A 13,063-nucleotide genomic window follows, 5' to 3' on the forward strand; every position below is an offset into this window, starting at 1 on the left:
ATGTTGGGTATTTTTAGCTCAAATGAGGTCATCCATCCCTCAATTTCACGTGCATAAAATTGCCTATTTCAACTAAACTTCACAGAAATGTCTTTTCAAATCAAGCTAGATCATCTGCCGAATTCTGCTTGTCATTGCAACCGATTATGCGTTGCTTTAAAATTTTGACATGATTTCGCAGAGATGTCCTCTGATGGCCTTCTAACTGAAAAACATGTCCGCCGCTCCCTATACGACTTTGAAAATCTTCCCTGAAACTTCTGTGCCGATTTTCAAAATAATTTCACAGCAATGTACCCTTTACCAAATTCCTTTCGTTAAAAATAGCTGCTAGGCATGGCAATGTGGAAACTTTAAAATGACGGAAAAGATGTAAATTTTCTCAGAGGATTTACCGGTAAGCACTTTTACCTATTGATTACGCCGTTTCGGCTCTACAGTTTCTAAGTTTCAATTTGCTTTTTATTTCAAGTTCGTAGGTAAAGGAATAAAAAAAAGTTACTGAAGAAAAAAACGCTGAAAAATCTATTGTTTACATACGTCGCCAGGCAGTTTCTCTTTCTTTTTATGTGAGTTTTCCTACTATTAAAGGTATCTACTCCGTACCTTGCCAATTGGTAGTGTGAGCGAAACATGGGACGTTTTCCCTTCTGCAATAATTACTTAATGGTCAAAAATATGGGTTTAACCCTCCCCCCCCCCCCCCCCACCACCACCACCCCAAACTGGACAGTATACTGATCCTTGTGTAATCTTGGTTTGTTAAAAAGGATGCATGGCTTTTTTCTCTTTTAAAATATTCTTTCAGACATAATATCAGATGTTTTCCTATGTTTTCCTTGAGAAATCTGACATTTTCCAAAATTGTTCAAGCTAGCGATCTCGGGTCATCATGACCCTGCTGTTTATTTTTAAACTACAAGGTATATAATGAAATTTTATTGACAGTCAGCTATGAACAAGGTCATTAAAATTAAAATGATCTTACCTCTATATTTATACACTTTGCAACCATATATAATGTACGGTGTTCCGTTAGGGCCATCGTGGTTTCGTGCTGTCGACCTACTGAGGGTGAAATCGTGAAAATACGACGCATTGACGCAAAAAGACGATGTGATAAAGCGAAAACACGACGCGAAAAATATCGCGTTTTCGCGCTATTAATATCGTGATTTCGCGCCCTCGATCTCCTATCGAGTTTTCGCCTTTGCGGCCAGTAGGGCGAAAATGCGAAAACACAATATTAAAAGCGCAGAAACGCGAAAACACGATCGGAGGTCGAGGGCGAAAACGTGAAAACACGATATTAATAGCGCGAAAATTACAAAAGTGTATGCTCACCACATTTTAGGGTGAAGTGCTTCCTTTTCACCCGCCCTTGGTTCGACTATAATTTACATACTCATGCCCCTTTTAACTAAGAAAAGAGTCGTGTTCAGGTCCGCATTTTAACACTACAATAGTCATTGCATTGAATAAAGAGTGCGTAGGCCAATAACTGCATCTCCTTCATGCATTTTGTCAGAATAACAGAATAATGACCCTTTTTAAATTAGAAAGTTAGAGTTTCTGTTTTAAAATGTTAAAAAACGCTAACTTTTTATACTTTTTTATAATAAGTAGATGAGTAAGAAGACCCTGAACCAATAACGTTTGCGTGCATGTTTAGCTCGACTATTTGAAGAATTAGGAGGGCTTTTGTACTCGCCCTGAAATCGGCGTTGGCATGGCCGTCCATCCCCGCATTACACCCCATTTCCTACTTCCTGCCCAATATCCAATGTAGTTCTTGTTTCAAACTTCAAATGTTGTTCCGAGTTTGAATGTCCAATGTCGTTCTGGGTTTGAATGTCCAATATCGTTCTCTATTCCAATGTCCCGGTGAATATCGAACTTCTGGCCACCTTTGCACACTTAAATTTAGAAACCTTTTCTTTTGTTATTTATTGAGTCGTGACTATGGTTCTAGCTGTCGTTCAACTTGTTTTTTGTTTTGTTTTTTGTTTGTTTAAGTCTCAAAAAAGTAAGGAAAAGGTAAGCTAATCTGTGATTTTACTTACATGTAGATGAATTCAATGATTGTTGAAGCGTGACAAAATTGATATACTATAGTATGGCTTTATGTACATGTTGTGGAGACAGACGATGAGCTGTAATGCGTATATATTAAAAAAAATGTTCTATTCTGTTCTACTTTGCTCTATTTCATTCGCTATAACGTTACATTCTCTGAGGTTGATATAAGGGTTTGAAAAGAAAAACTTCGATAATTTTACAAAGCAAAAATTGATTGCATAATAACACTTTTGTGGCTAATGACTTGAGAATTAATTAAATATGACTATGTATTTGCTATTAATGTACCGACAAATCCATTTGTATTAAGACGATTATTGCAATATATAGATTTTTACTAAAGAAAGATTATTAACTTCTTAGAAAGCCGTTGTTTTTTTTTTGTTCTCAGTAAAGACGGGATTAAAATCACAGTTGTACAAGATAAAAGCTATAATTGCGGCTACCTCAGTTTTATTTATATTCAGGGCTAAAGAAAAAGAAAACCACTAAAAATACTTTGCGTTTGGGTTTTGTCTATAAAACTTAGAGATCTCTCGTCTAGCTGTAACTTTCTTTTTGTTCAAATGCTCTGATTAGCAACAAATGCTGTGGTTGGAAACAAAAGTGGTATGTATGTATATCCTAAAACAATCCATACATAAGATACATTATACGGGGGCAGTTTTAACCTATAACAATCCATACATTAGATACAAAATACGGGGGAAGTTTTGACCTATAACAATCCATACATTAGAAAATTGTACGGGGGCAGTTTTGACCTATAACAATCCATACATTAGATACATTATACGGGGGCAGTTTTGACCTATAACAATCCATACATAAGATACAATATACGGGGGCAGTTTTGGCTTATAACAATCCATACATAAGATACAAAATACGGGGGCAGTTTTGGCTTATAACAATACATACATAAGATACAATATACGGGGGCAGTTTTGACCTATAACAATCCATACATAAGATACCATATACGGGGACAGTTTTGGCTTATAACAATCCATACATAAGATACAAAATACGGGGGCAGTTTTGGCTTATAACAATTCATACATAAGATACAAAATACGGGGGCAGTTTTGGCCTTTAACAATCCATACATAAGATACAAAATACGGGGGCAGTTTTGGCTTATAACAATCCATACATAAGATACAAAATACGGGGGCAGTTTTGGCTTATAACAATCCATACATAAGATACAATATACGGGGGCAGTTTTGACATATAACAATCCGTACATTGTATACAACAAACCAAGAGCAGTTATAGCATCAAACAATACATACATTGTATACAACAAAAGGGTTAGCTAGTGTCCTATACCAGGCCGAAGGCTCCTGTGCTAGACCGAAGGCTGATGTGCCCGATCGAGGGCAGCTGTGCCAGACCGAGGACTACTGTGCCAGACCGGGGGCGAGGTCTTCTAAGTCAGCCCGAGGGCTCTCTAGCCAGACTAAGGGCTGCTGTGCCGAACCGAGAGCTGCTGTACCAGACCGGGGGTTCCTGTACCAGACCGAGGGCTCCTGGGACAGACTGAGGACTCCTGTGCCAGACCAAGGACTCATGTGCAAGACCGAGCGCTGCTATGCGGGACTCAGGTCAGCTGTACCAGAACGACGGATCTTGTACCGCTCCTATGACAGAAAGAGGGCTCCTGTGCCAGACCGAGGCCTGCCGCGCCAGACCAGGGACTGCTGTGCCAGACCGAGGGCTACCTTGCCAGACCGCGGGTTCCTATTACAGTCCGAGGCTGCTGTGCCAGACCAAGAGCTCTTGTGTCAGACCGAGGGCTGTTGTTCCGGGCCGAGGGCTCTTGGACCAGACCGAAGGCTCTTGTTCCAGACCAAGGGCTCCTGTGCCAGACAGAGGGCTGCTGTGCCAGAGCAAGGGCTGCTGTGCCAGACCGCGGGATTCTGTCCAAACCGAGGGCTCCTGTGCCAGACCGAGGGAGCTTGTCCAAACCGAAGGCTCCTGTGACAGACTGGGGATCCTGTGCTAGACAAAGGGCTGCTGTGCGAGACTAAGTGTTGCTGTGCCAGACCGAGACTGTTGTGCCAGACCGAGGGGTCCTGTGACAGCAGACTTAGGGCCCCTGTGCCGGACCGAGGGCTGCTATGCCGGACTCAGGGCTGCTTTGCCGGACGCATGGCTGCTGTACCAGACCGATAGATCCTGTACTGTTCTGAGGGCTCCTGTGACAGAAACAGAGCTCCTGTGCCAGACCAAAGGCTGCCGTGCCAGACCGAGGGCTACTGTGCCAGAGCGCGGATTCATGTTCCGTTCCAGTCCGAAGCTGCTGTCTCATGTGTCAGACCGAGGGCTGCTGTTCCAGACCGAGGGTTCCTGTATCAGATCGAAGGCTATTGTGCCAGACCGATGGCTGCTGTGACAGAGCAAGGCTGCTGTGCCAAACCGAGGCATCTTTTCCAAAACCGAGGGCTGCTGTGCCAGACCGAGGGATCTGGTCCAAACCGAGGACTCATATGCCAGACCGAGGGCTACTGTGACAAAACAATAGCTCCGGACCGAGGGCTCCTGTGTCGGACCGACGGCTTCTGTGCCAGACAGAGGGCTGCTGAACCAGACCAAAGGCTCCTGTGACAGACTGAGTGCTCCTGTGCCAGACTGAAGGCTACTGTGCCGGACCAATGACTGCTATGCCAGACCGAAGGCGGTCCGGGGTCTCTTGTGACAGACAGAGGAGAGGACTCCTATGACTGACCGAGGACTCCTATGCCAAACCAAAGGCTCCTGTGCCACATCGTGGGCTCCTGTCTCAGACTCAAAGCTTCTTTGCCAGACCAAGGGCTGCTGTACCAGACCGAGGGTTCCTATACCGGACCGAGGACTCCTGTGCCAGACAAAGGGCTGTCTTGCCGAACTTAAAGCGGCTGTACGAGAACGAGGGTTCATGTACCGGACCGAAGGCTTCTTTGCCAGACAGAGGGCTGCTTTATCAGACCGAGGGCTCCTGTGACAGACTGGGGGCTCTTGTGCCACACCAATTGCCCCTGTGCTGAACCGAGGGCTGCTGTGCCGGACCGAGCGCTTCTTTGCCAGACAGAGGGCTGCTGTAACAGACCGAGGTTCCTGTGACATACTGAGGGCTCCTGTACCAGACCAATTGCCACTGTGCTGAATCGAGGGCTGCTGTGCTGGACCGAAGGCTGCTGTACTAGGCCAAAGGCGCATGTGCCACAACGAGGGCTCCTGTGCCAGACCAAGGGCACCTGTGTCAAACCGGGGGCTCCTGTGTCAAACCGACGGTTCCTGTATCAGACCGAGGGCTCCTGTACCAGACCGAAGGCTTAAACTTAGATATGATGTAAAAAGTGAAACCAGCAACTGATCAAACCTGTTTCGATCGTTTTTTGTCCTCACTATTGCTGCATAGCCTTTTAGGGTTTTATTTTTCGGGGGGGTGGGGGTGGGGGGTAAGTTATATAGAATCAGTAGGGGAAAAAACACTTTAAAATTTACATTTGAAATTATTTCACTTTTTTATATGGGATTAGATGTCAAAGCCTGTTTAAAGTTAGATTCTAGTAAGAGGGAGGTTGATCTATATATTAGACTAGTTGTTAACAATGTATTATAGGTTGTGAGTACAAGTATTATAGTTTTACTGTACATGTATAACATCATTTTTTTATATTGTACTTGCTTTAAATGGTATAAAACTTTATTTTTGCTAGAGATATTTGCACGATATTATTGCTATGAATGTGTATTTTTTATGGGTTTTATCATAAAAAAATTATCATGATAAATTTATATCTTATCTTATCTTGTATAAATATAGAGGGCATGAACATTTCAACATAACGTTTTACAGAACAGACAAATAAATGGGGAAATTATGAAATTCGGACGATAATTTTTGAAGGTCACAAGATAAATTATGTCAAAATCCCACCACTGAAACATTCGTAACTACATAAGGAAATAATCATGATAGCGTAGAGGTGGGTAGGGATACAATTGTTTTACAGACTTAAAAATGCTGCTGGACATAGCCTGGTTTAGGTTCGGTATCAGTTGACTTATTTCGAATTCGTGCGCGTGTCTTACATAAGGTGAAGCTTCCATTCTTATTGACAGAGAGTCTGTGATTCTACCTGCACGCCGTCTGAAATAACACATGAACCATTGCTGGAAAGTTGGACCTAAATTGTGTCAAGCTCACTTAAAACGTAATACAACAAAGACATAATCATGATCAAAGATTATAGAACTTTAGATAGTTATAAATCTTCGACAGGACAGCTGAAATTAATTTGTATTTTGGGACTGAAGGTTAAGGGAGAAAGTACAAACAATGCGATGCTGACGCTGCAGTGACATCACATACTGATCATTGGTAACTGAATCACTGAACTTAATGGCGGACTCTTTCATCTAAATTGTATATAAGTTGTTATTTCCTTTCCGGGGGCGAATGACATGAATCGGCTAAGTAGTAATTGAAATCTTGAAAAACAAATTGTGCTGCTATTTACAGTATTTAAGAACATTAAAGCTTGCTATCACCGCTTGTGTTAATGATGGGATTTTAACAAAACGTTCTCATTTTGAAAGGATCACTTTTTTTATTGCTTTCACAAAATATTCTGCGAACAGGAAATAAAGAGTGAGTTTCTTGGCCCCTAATAAGAAAATGAATAAGGAACCAGCCTACACATCATTTTAGTACCTTGATGCCGATGATCTGTGATCATCCAACTTGGTTAAAACAACAGGATCATACCGTTCAGCCGTGCATAATAAATATTCTCGTAGGTAATGGATATGTCTTCTGCATAGACTTATTTTGGGAAAGACATTTTTTTCAGTTTACTTTACTGTCGTAACAGGCAACAATATAATCCAATTAAAATGCAAATCGTCAAAACAATAATGCCTATGGAATTTATTAACGAAATATTTATATGGAACCTTGCATTCTGCTTCATTATAGGTAGCAATCCTCAAAAACAACCTTACCTTTTTATAATAGTATTACATTCAATTTTACAAACTAACTACGTTTATGTAATTTCATGCTCGTATCAGTAATTAACCATTTTGTATACCGCACGCCAACATCTTCCTGCACAAAGTTATCGCATCTCAGTGTCAATTAAATTTTATTTGCTTGAGAAACTTGTCATTCTTTTTACAAAAAATATTTTATCTTGATGCAGGTTACAACTTTTGTGCACTTGAAATTTGTGCATAACGGGCAGAATTTCTACCCAAAAAATATTCAATACAGATCAGACCACGACAGGCATTTGCCGTTGGTGTGAAAAAAATTCTATGATGCATGCGAAATATTGTATGCAAGTTTCTGTGTTGCATTTTTATTTATCCGAGAACAACATAAGAATATTGGTAACATTCTGTAAACCAGTCATTTAAATATGTTCAGCAGTCATACAGACGGTCACGTGATTCTATTAGACTTCAAGTGGTATTTACGCAATAATTTCTGTTCATCCTTTGCTCTGGGTTTTTTTTTATGATTACACACTTGTGAGGTGCTGTTGCACGCTCTGTCCAGACATACTAGTATACACCGCAGACAGAATGAGAGGGGAGTTTAGTATATATCAGAGAGCTCGTCTTCTTGACAGAATGGGCGAGGAGTTCAGCATACACCACAGAGCTCGTCGGTCGTCTTGACGGAATAAGCAAGGAGTTTAGCATACACCACAGAGCTCGTCTTCCTGACAGAATGAGCAAGGAGTACACCACAGAGCTCGTCGTCTTGACAGAATGAGCGAGGAGTACATCACAGAGCTCGTCGTCTTGACAGAATGAGCGAGGAGTACACCACAGAGCTCGTCGTCTTGACAGAATGAGCGAGGAGTACATCACAGAGCTCGTCGTCTTGACAGAATGAGCGAGGAGTACATCACAGAGCTCGTCGTCTTGACAGAATGAGCAAGGAGTACACCACAGAGCTCGTCGTCTTGACAGAATGAGAAGGAGTACACCACAGAGCTCGTCGTCTTGACAGAATGAGAAGGAGTACACCACAGAGCTCGTCGTCATGACAGAATGAGCGAGGAGTTTAGTAAACACTACAGAGCTCACCTTCCTGACAGAAATGGGCGGGAAGTTTAGTATACACCACAGAGCTCGTCGTTTTGACAGAATTAGCGAGGAGTTTAGTATACCGTGGCACCACAGAGAGTTCGTCCTCCTGCCAGGAATGGGCGAGGAGTTCAGCAGACACCAAAGAGCTCGTCGTCTTGACAGAGTGAGCGAGGAGTTTAATATACACCACGGAGAGCTCGTCGTTTTGACAGAATGAGCAAAGAGTTTAGTATACATCGCACAGCTCATCTTCTTGACAGAATTGTTGAGAAGTTTAGCATACACCACAGAGCTCGTCTTCCAGGCAGAATGGGCGAGTAGTTCAGCATACACCATAGAGCTCGTCTTCCAGGCAGAAAGGGCGAGTAGTTCAGCATACACCATAGAGCTCGTCTTCCAGGCAGAATGGGCGAGTAGTTCAGCATACACCATAGAGCTCGTCTTCCAGGCAAAATGGGCGAGTAGTTCAGCATACACCACAGAGCTCGTCTTCCAGGCAGAATGGGCGAGTAGTTCAGCATACACCATAGAGCTCGTCTTCCAGGCAGAATGGGCGAGTAGTTCAGCATACACCACAGAGCTCGTCTTCCAGGCAGAATGGGCGAGTAGTTCAGCATACACCATAAAGCTCGTCGTCTTGACAGATTGAGCGATGAGTTTAGTATACATAAATGTTAAAGACCTCCCCCACATCCCCAACCCCTTCATGATCGCATTTATGAAAAGGCTATGCAGTTGACCCGACCGACATATTTGGTAAGACAATCACCGGCTGAACATTGTTGACTGGTAAGTGACAGAAGGTTCAAATTGGATCGTTTACGTTAAGATGACAGTAATTTCTGCCAAAATGACGCATGAATACTTGATTATTGATCATAATACACTTCAGGGCGAACACTTCCATTCTATTTGTGCATACGAAGTTATTTCCTTTAGCTGTCAATATACGGTGTCATGCTTGATATATTGAATGTTAACTTAAACACAGCTATAAAGTTGCTCGAATTGAGAAAACATAATTTTCTTTCTAAGTTTAGGAATTTAAAAATAAAAGCACGACTTTCGTTAATACAAGGATAAAATTCGTAGAAAGTAGAACGCCATTGTCCCAGAGGTGCATCACACTGTATGATTAACGGGTTTCTTATATGAGCAATAATCATCAGATGCAGATAGAATTTAATTTCAAGTACTGAATTATAATAAAGGCTGCCCCTGTGCCTTACACTAGCCACTAGACTATTAATAAAGTATTTGTCACAAAATTTCAGATTTTATTTAAATTTATGTTATATTGACAAATGCCAAGTGATTCTAATATTATCATGTTATAATATTGGACCTAGGATATAGACTGGCTATATTCATAGTTTTAAAACTAAAATTTAATAACATATATATCATAATCAAGGTGCTAGTCTACCTGCCCCTCTATTGGCAGGTCAAGTTTTTATGTAGGCCTAAACAGAAATCGCTTTCGGCAGATTATGGAACTTGTCGAACTGCTGAAGTTGGCATCTAAATATTCTAGCGTTATCGAAAATCCTTTTTATGATAGCAAGCATTCGTATATTGTTTACGATATTGGTCCGCCGTTCAGCCGACAGTAACTTGGAGTAACTTTTTAAGGTTTAGCAGTATATCACAAAACAACAGATTTTTTTACGATGAACAGCATCTTCACACAAACTATCTGTCCATACTGTTTTACTGTTTGTCCCACAGAGTTGGATACTTAAAGATCTTAAGAGTTGTCCCCTTTAATAGAATGCATTGTAAAGAAAATGTAAACAATTGTCAAACGATGTTACCTATTTAGTAAAGTTTAACACTCGCACCATGTTGCAAATGCATCAAAACGAAGACGTGAAACAGCTTTAAAATGGTGAGTTTAAAGGCGCGAACTGTCAAGTGTGGCCTTCATGCAGTCCTTTCGAATTATACATTATCAGTAATTGACAATGTTGTGAATAATATAAATTTATACCTGTAATTTTCAAGTAACAATGCTTCTTCTATGATTTGATGACGTTCGAACTTTTTTCTCTGAAACCTGGACCTATACCTTAAACTTGTTATCGGACCAGTATTGAAACCAGATATAGGGGAGATCGTGTTTGTATACAACTCTGTTGTATTTTCTATTTTTAGAACTGATACGACAAAGGTCGGTTGGGCAGGCGCCGAGCGTCCATGTTTTTTTTGTAAACAGTGATGTTTTTCTGATATGGGCCAGGCCCGTGTGCAGGATTTTTTTGCTGGGGGGCCAACCTGGGGTGGGTTCGGGAGGGGTATCCTCTCCCGATTGCGAAATTTTTTTAATATGGCACATGAATAGATGCATTTTCCTGCTACCTGAAACACCTTTAAGGATGCATGAATGTATCATATATTTAAGGAAAAGTCTACTTTTTAATCATTTCATCGAGCCTTTTTCAGTGTATGTATGGTTGTACAGTCACAGTGTATGGACTTATTTTTCCGTATGATACCCAGTTGAAAAAAATGTTGAAGTTTTAAGATGATTATTAAGAAGACTAGCTCCTAGACTATGATATTTTTTTCCCATTTTTATGATTTCATGTAGTGAACTGAGCCAGTCTATATACTATGTCCAATATTACAATTTTAACATCAGTCCTCTTAGAAAATCTCTAGAATAGACTGACTTTTGTCTCTATGAACATAAAAAAGAAAAAAAAAATCATAGAAATGTCGTAATTATCAGTCTAGTGGCTAGTCTAATTATTAAGGGTATCCTATTTGCAAAATGGCCAAATGTTTTTAGATTTCCAACAAAACAAACGAAATATTATGACAATTACTATTTACATCGTAGATTTCAAATGACAATGAACTCTTAACTGTACCAAAGATCTATAAAAATAAATAGATGTGTATTTTATACTTCTTTGACTGTACAAACTATAACATCACAGCACATATTAAGTGACATTTTTATGTATAAAACCCCTCATAAGTAACGAGTTTTAGATGCGTTTTGTGAGATTTACTGAGAAACTACTTTTAAAACTATGAGAGTTTTTAAGTAAGGTTACTGGGCCCAAAAGAGTAAAATTGATTACAGTAGTTTCAAATTCATAATTGTTGTAAAATAAAAAGATCAATTTAATAAATTTGGGGAATGTGCCTTAATGTAGAAACAAAATACAACCATCATAATGTTTCAATTTTCAGATTCATTTTAAGATTTACTTAACAAAACCAACAATGTTCTGATCATTTTATAACACTTCCAAAGAGTAAAAAAACATAATAGTTTCTCCACTACCCAATCAAGTACCGATCAAGCGATCAATGAAGCATGCACAGATAAACTTTTACCTGTGACATGCCTTGGGCTAATTTCCACTACCGGACACGGTTTTATGGCTCTTTAGCCTGTGTATTGCTGTCAAATCAAGCCAGTTGCGCTGGTGTATAAATTTATTAATTGAGGGGCCCATAGTAATAAAAATCGTAACTCGGCAGCCAGCTGGGGGGGGGGGGGCCGGGCCCCCTGGCCCCCCACCTGGACACGTGCCTGTGGGCCTGATATATATTTTTTGCTGGGATTGTCGCTCCGCCAAGAAATCGAGTAGCAATATGTAATACAGTTTTGAAAAATATTTGTTTTCTGTCGTCGTAAATCCCTCGTATCTTCAGACATAAAGGATGCATGTATAATTTCAATGTTCTGTATCAATAACGCTAGTAATCAGTTAGTTTTTGCTATGTTCATATACCGTTATATACATGTTCCCATTTACATACACTTTTATGATACTGAATATTTGTCTAATTATACAACATTCTTGAGAAATTCAAACTCGGGGCCATTGAAAACAATAATCGTTTTCGATTAGTAACAGTTACTACAATCAAATCAAATCAAAGTTATTTGTGTGTGTTTGTGGGGGGTGGGGGATTCAGTACCAGTACAAACCTGTTCTCCGCAAGTAACTGCCAACTTCCCCACATGAATTATCAGAGGTGTAGGACGAGTGATTTCAGACACAGTGTCTTTTATCAAATCGTCACGGAGAACACACGCCCCGCCCGGGGATCGAACTCGTGGTATGTAGACCAACGCTCTCCCTACTGAGCTAAGCGGGTGGGCTAGAAAGTTTTGGTATTTTACAAAATGTAATATAGATGTTAGTATGAAAACTCACCAGTCATCATTTTAAAGATATTTCTTGTTTACCTTAACCATGTCTTTCACCCTGCAAGTTTATCTCTGTATAGTTTGAGAGTTCAATTTATATATTCGTCTGCCGATTAAGTCAGCATTATTTTCGTTGCCCACTACTGTATTGAATAAAATTACCTAAATAACGGACCGTTCCGGCCATTATTAAAAGTACAAAAAACATCGCTGACCTTAAAACCGAACTTTTACAGAGAACATTTGTGATTGTGTCAACAAGTTATTTACCGTGCATTCGGTAAACAGATTTAAATTTTGATTATGACAAATTTGATAGTTAAGAGAACAAAAACGATACGTCATACAGTCTGAGTTGCATAAAACATGTTGCTCATCCATCATACAAAACATTTACATTTTCTTCTATTAAATACACAAGATATAGTACTTTGTTTTTTTAACAATTTCCGCCTATATATAGTTCCATTTCGGTCAGCGATGTTTTTGTACTTAAAATAATGAAATGGTCCTTTATTTAGGTACTGTTATTCAGTGAGAAGCAAAGATAATAACATTTTTATTACAAACATATCTACACGTATAAATGTAATGTAAATATTATCATGTTGTTCAATAGCCTGAATAAGATTGACAAAACTGATCTGAATAAAAGAATTAATGTAACGCCACACATTAAATTATACCACGCACACGATCCCGATATTTAATTCAGCTGTC

The 13,063-nt window shown here is 40.1% G+C and overlaps 1 protein-coding gene across 1 annotated transcript in view; it reads left to right on the forward strand.

The window, feature by feature from the left end:
* Positions 1–245: 245 nt before the first annotated feature.
* LOC123547669 (uncharacterized) overlaps positions 246–13,063 on the forward strand; it is a 44,703-nt gene continuing 31,885 nt past the window's right edge. Inside the window, exon 1 of the mRNA XM_053524739.1 lies at positions 246–397. The gene's annotated coding sequence lies outside the window, so the exon portion shown is untranslated. The remainder of the gene's footprint in view (positions 398–13,063) is intronic.

The sequence above is a fragment of the Mercenaria mercenaria genome, chromosome 15 (assembly GCF_021730395.1).
Source record: "Mercenaria mercenaria strain notata chromosome 15, MADL_Memer_1, whole genome shotgun sequence".
Classification (NCBI taxonomy): domain Eukaryota; kingdom Metazoa; phylum Mollusca; class Bivalvia; order Venerida; family Veneridae; genus Mercenaria; species Mercenaria mercenaria.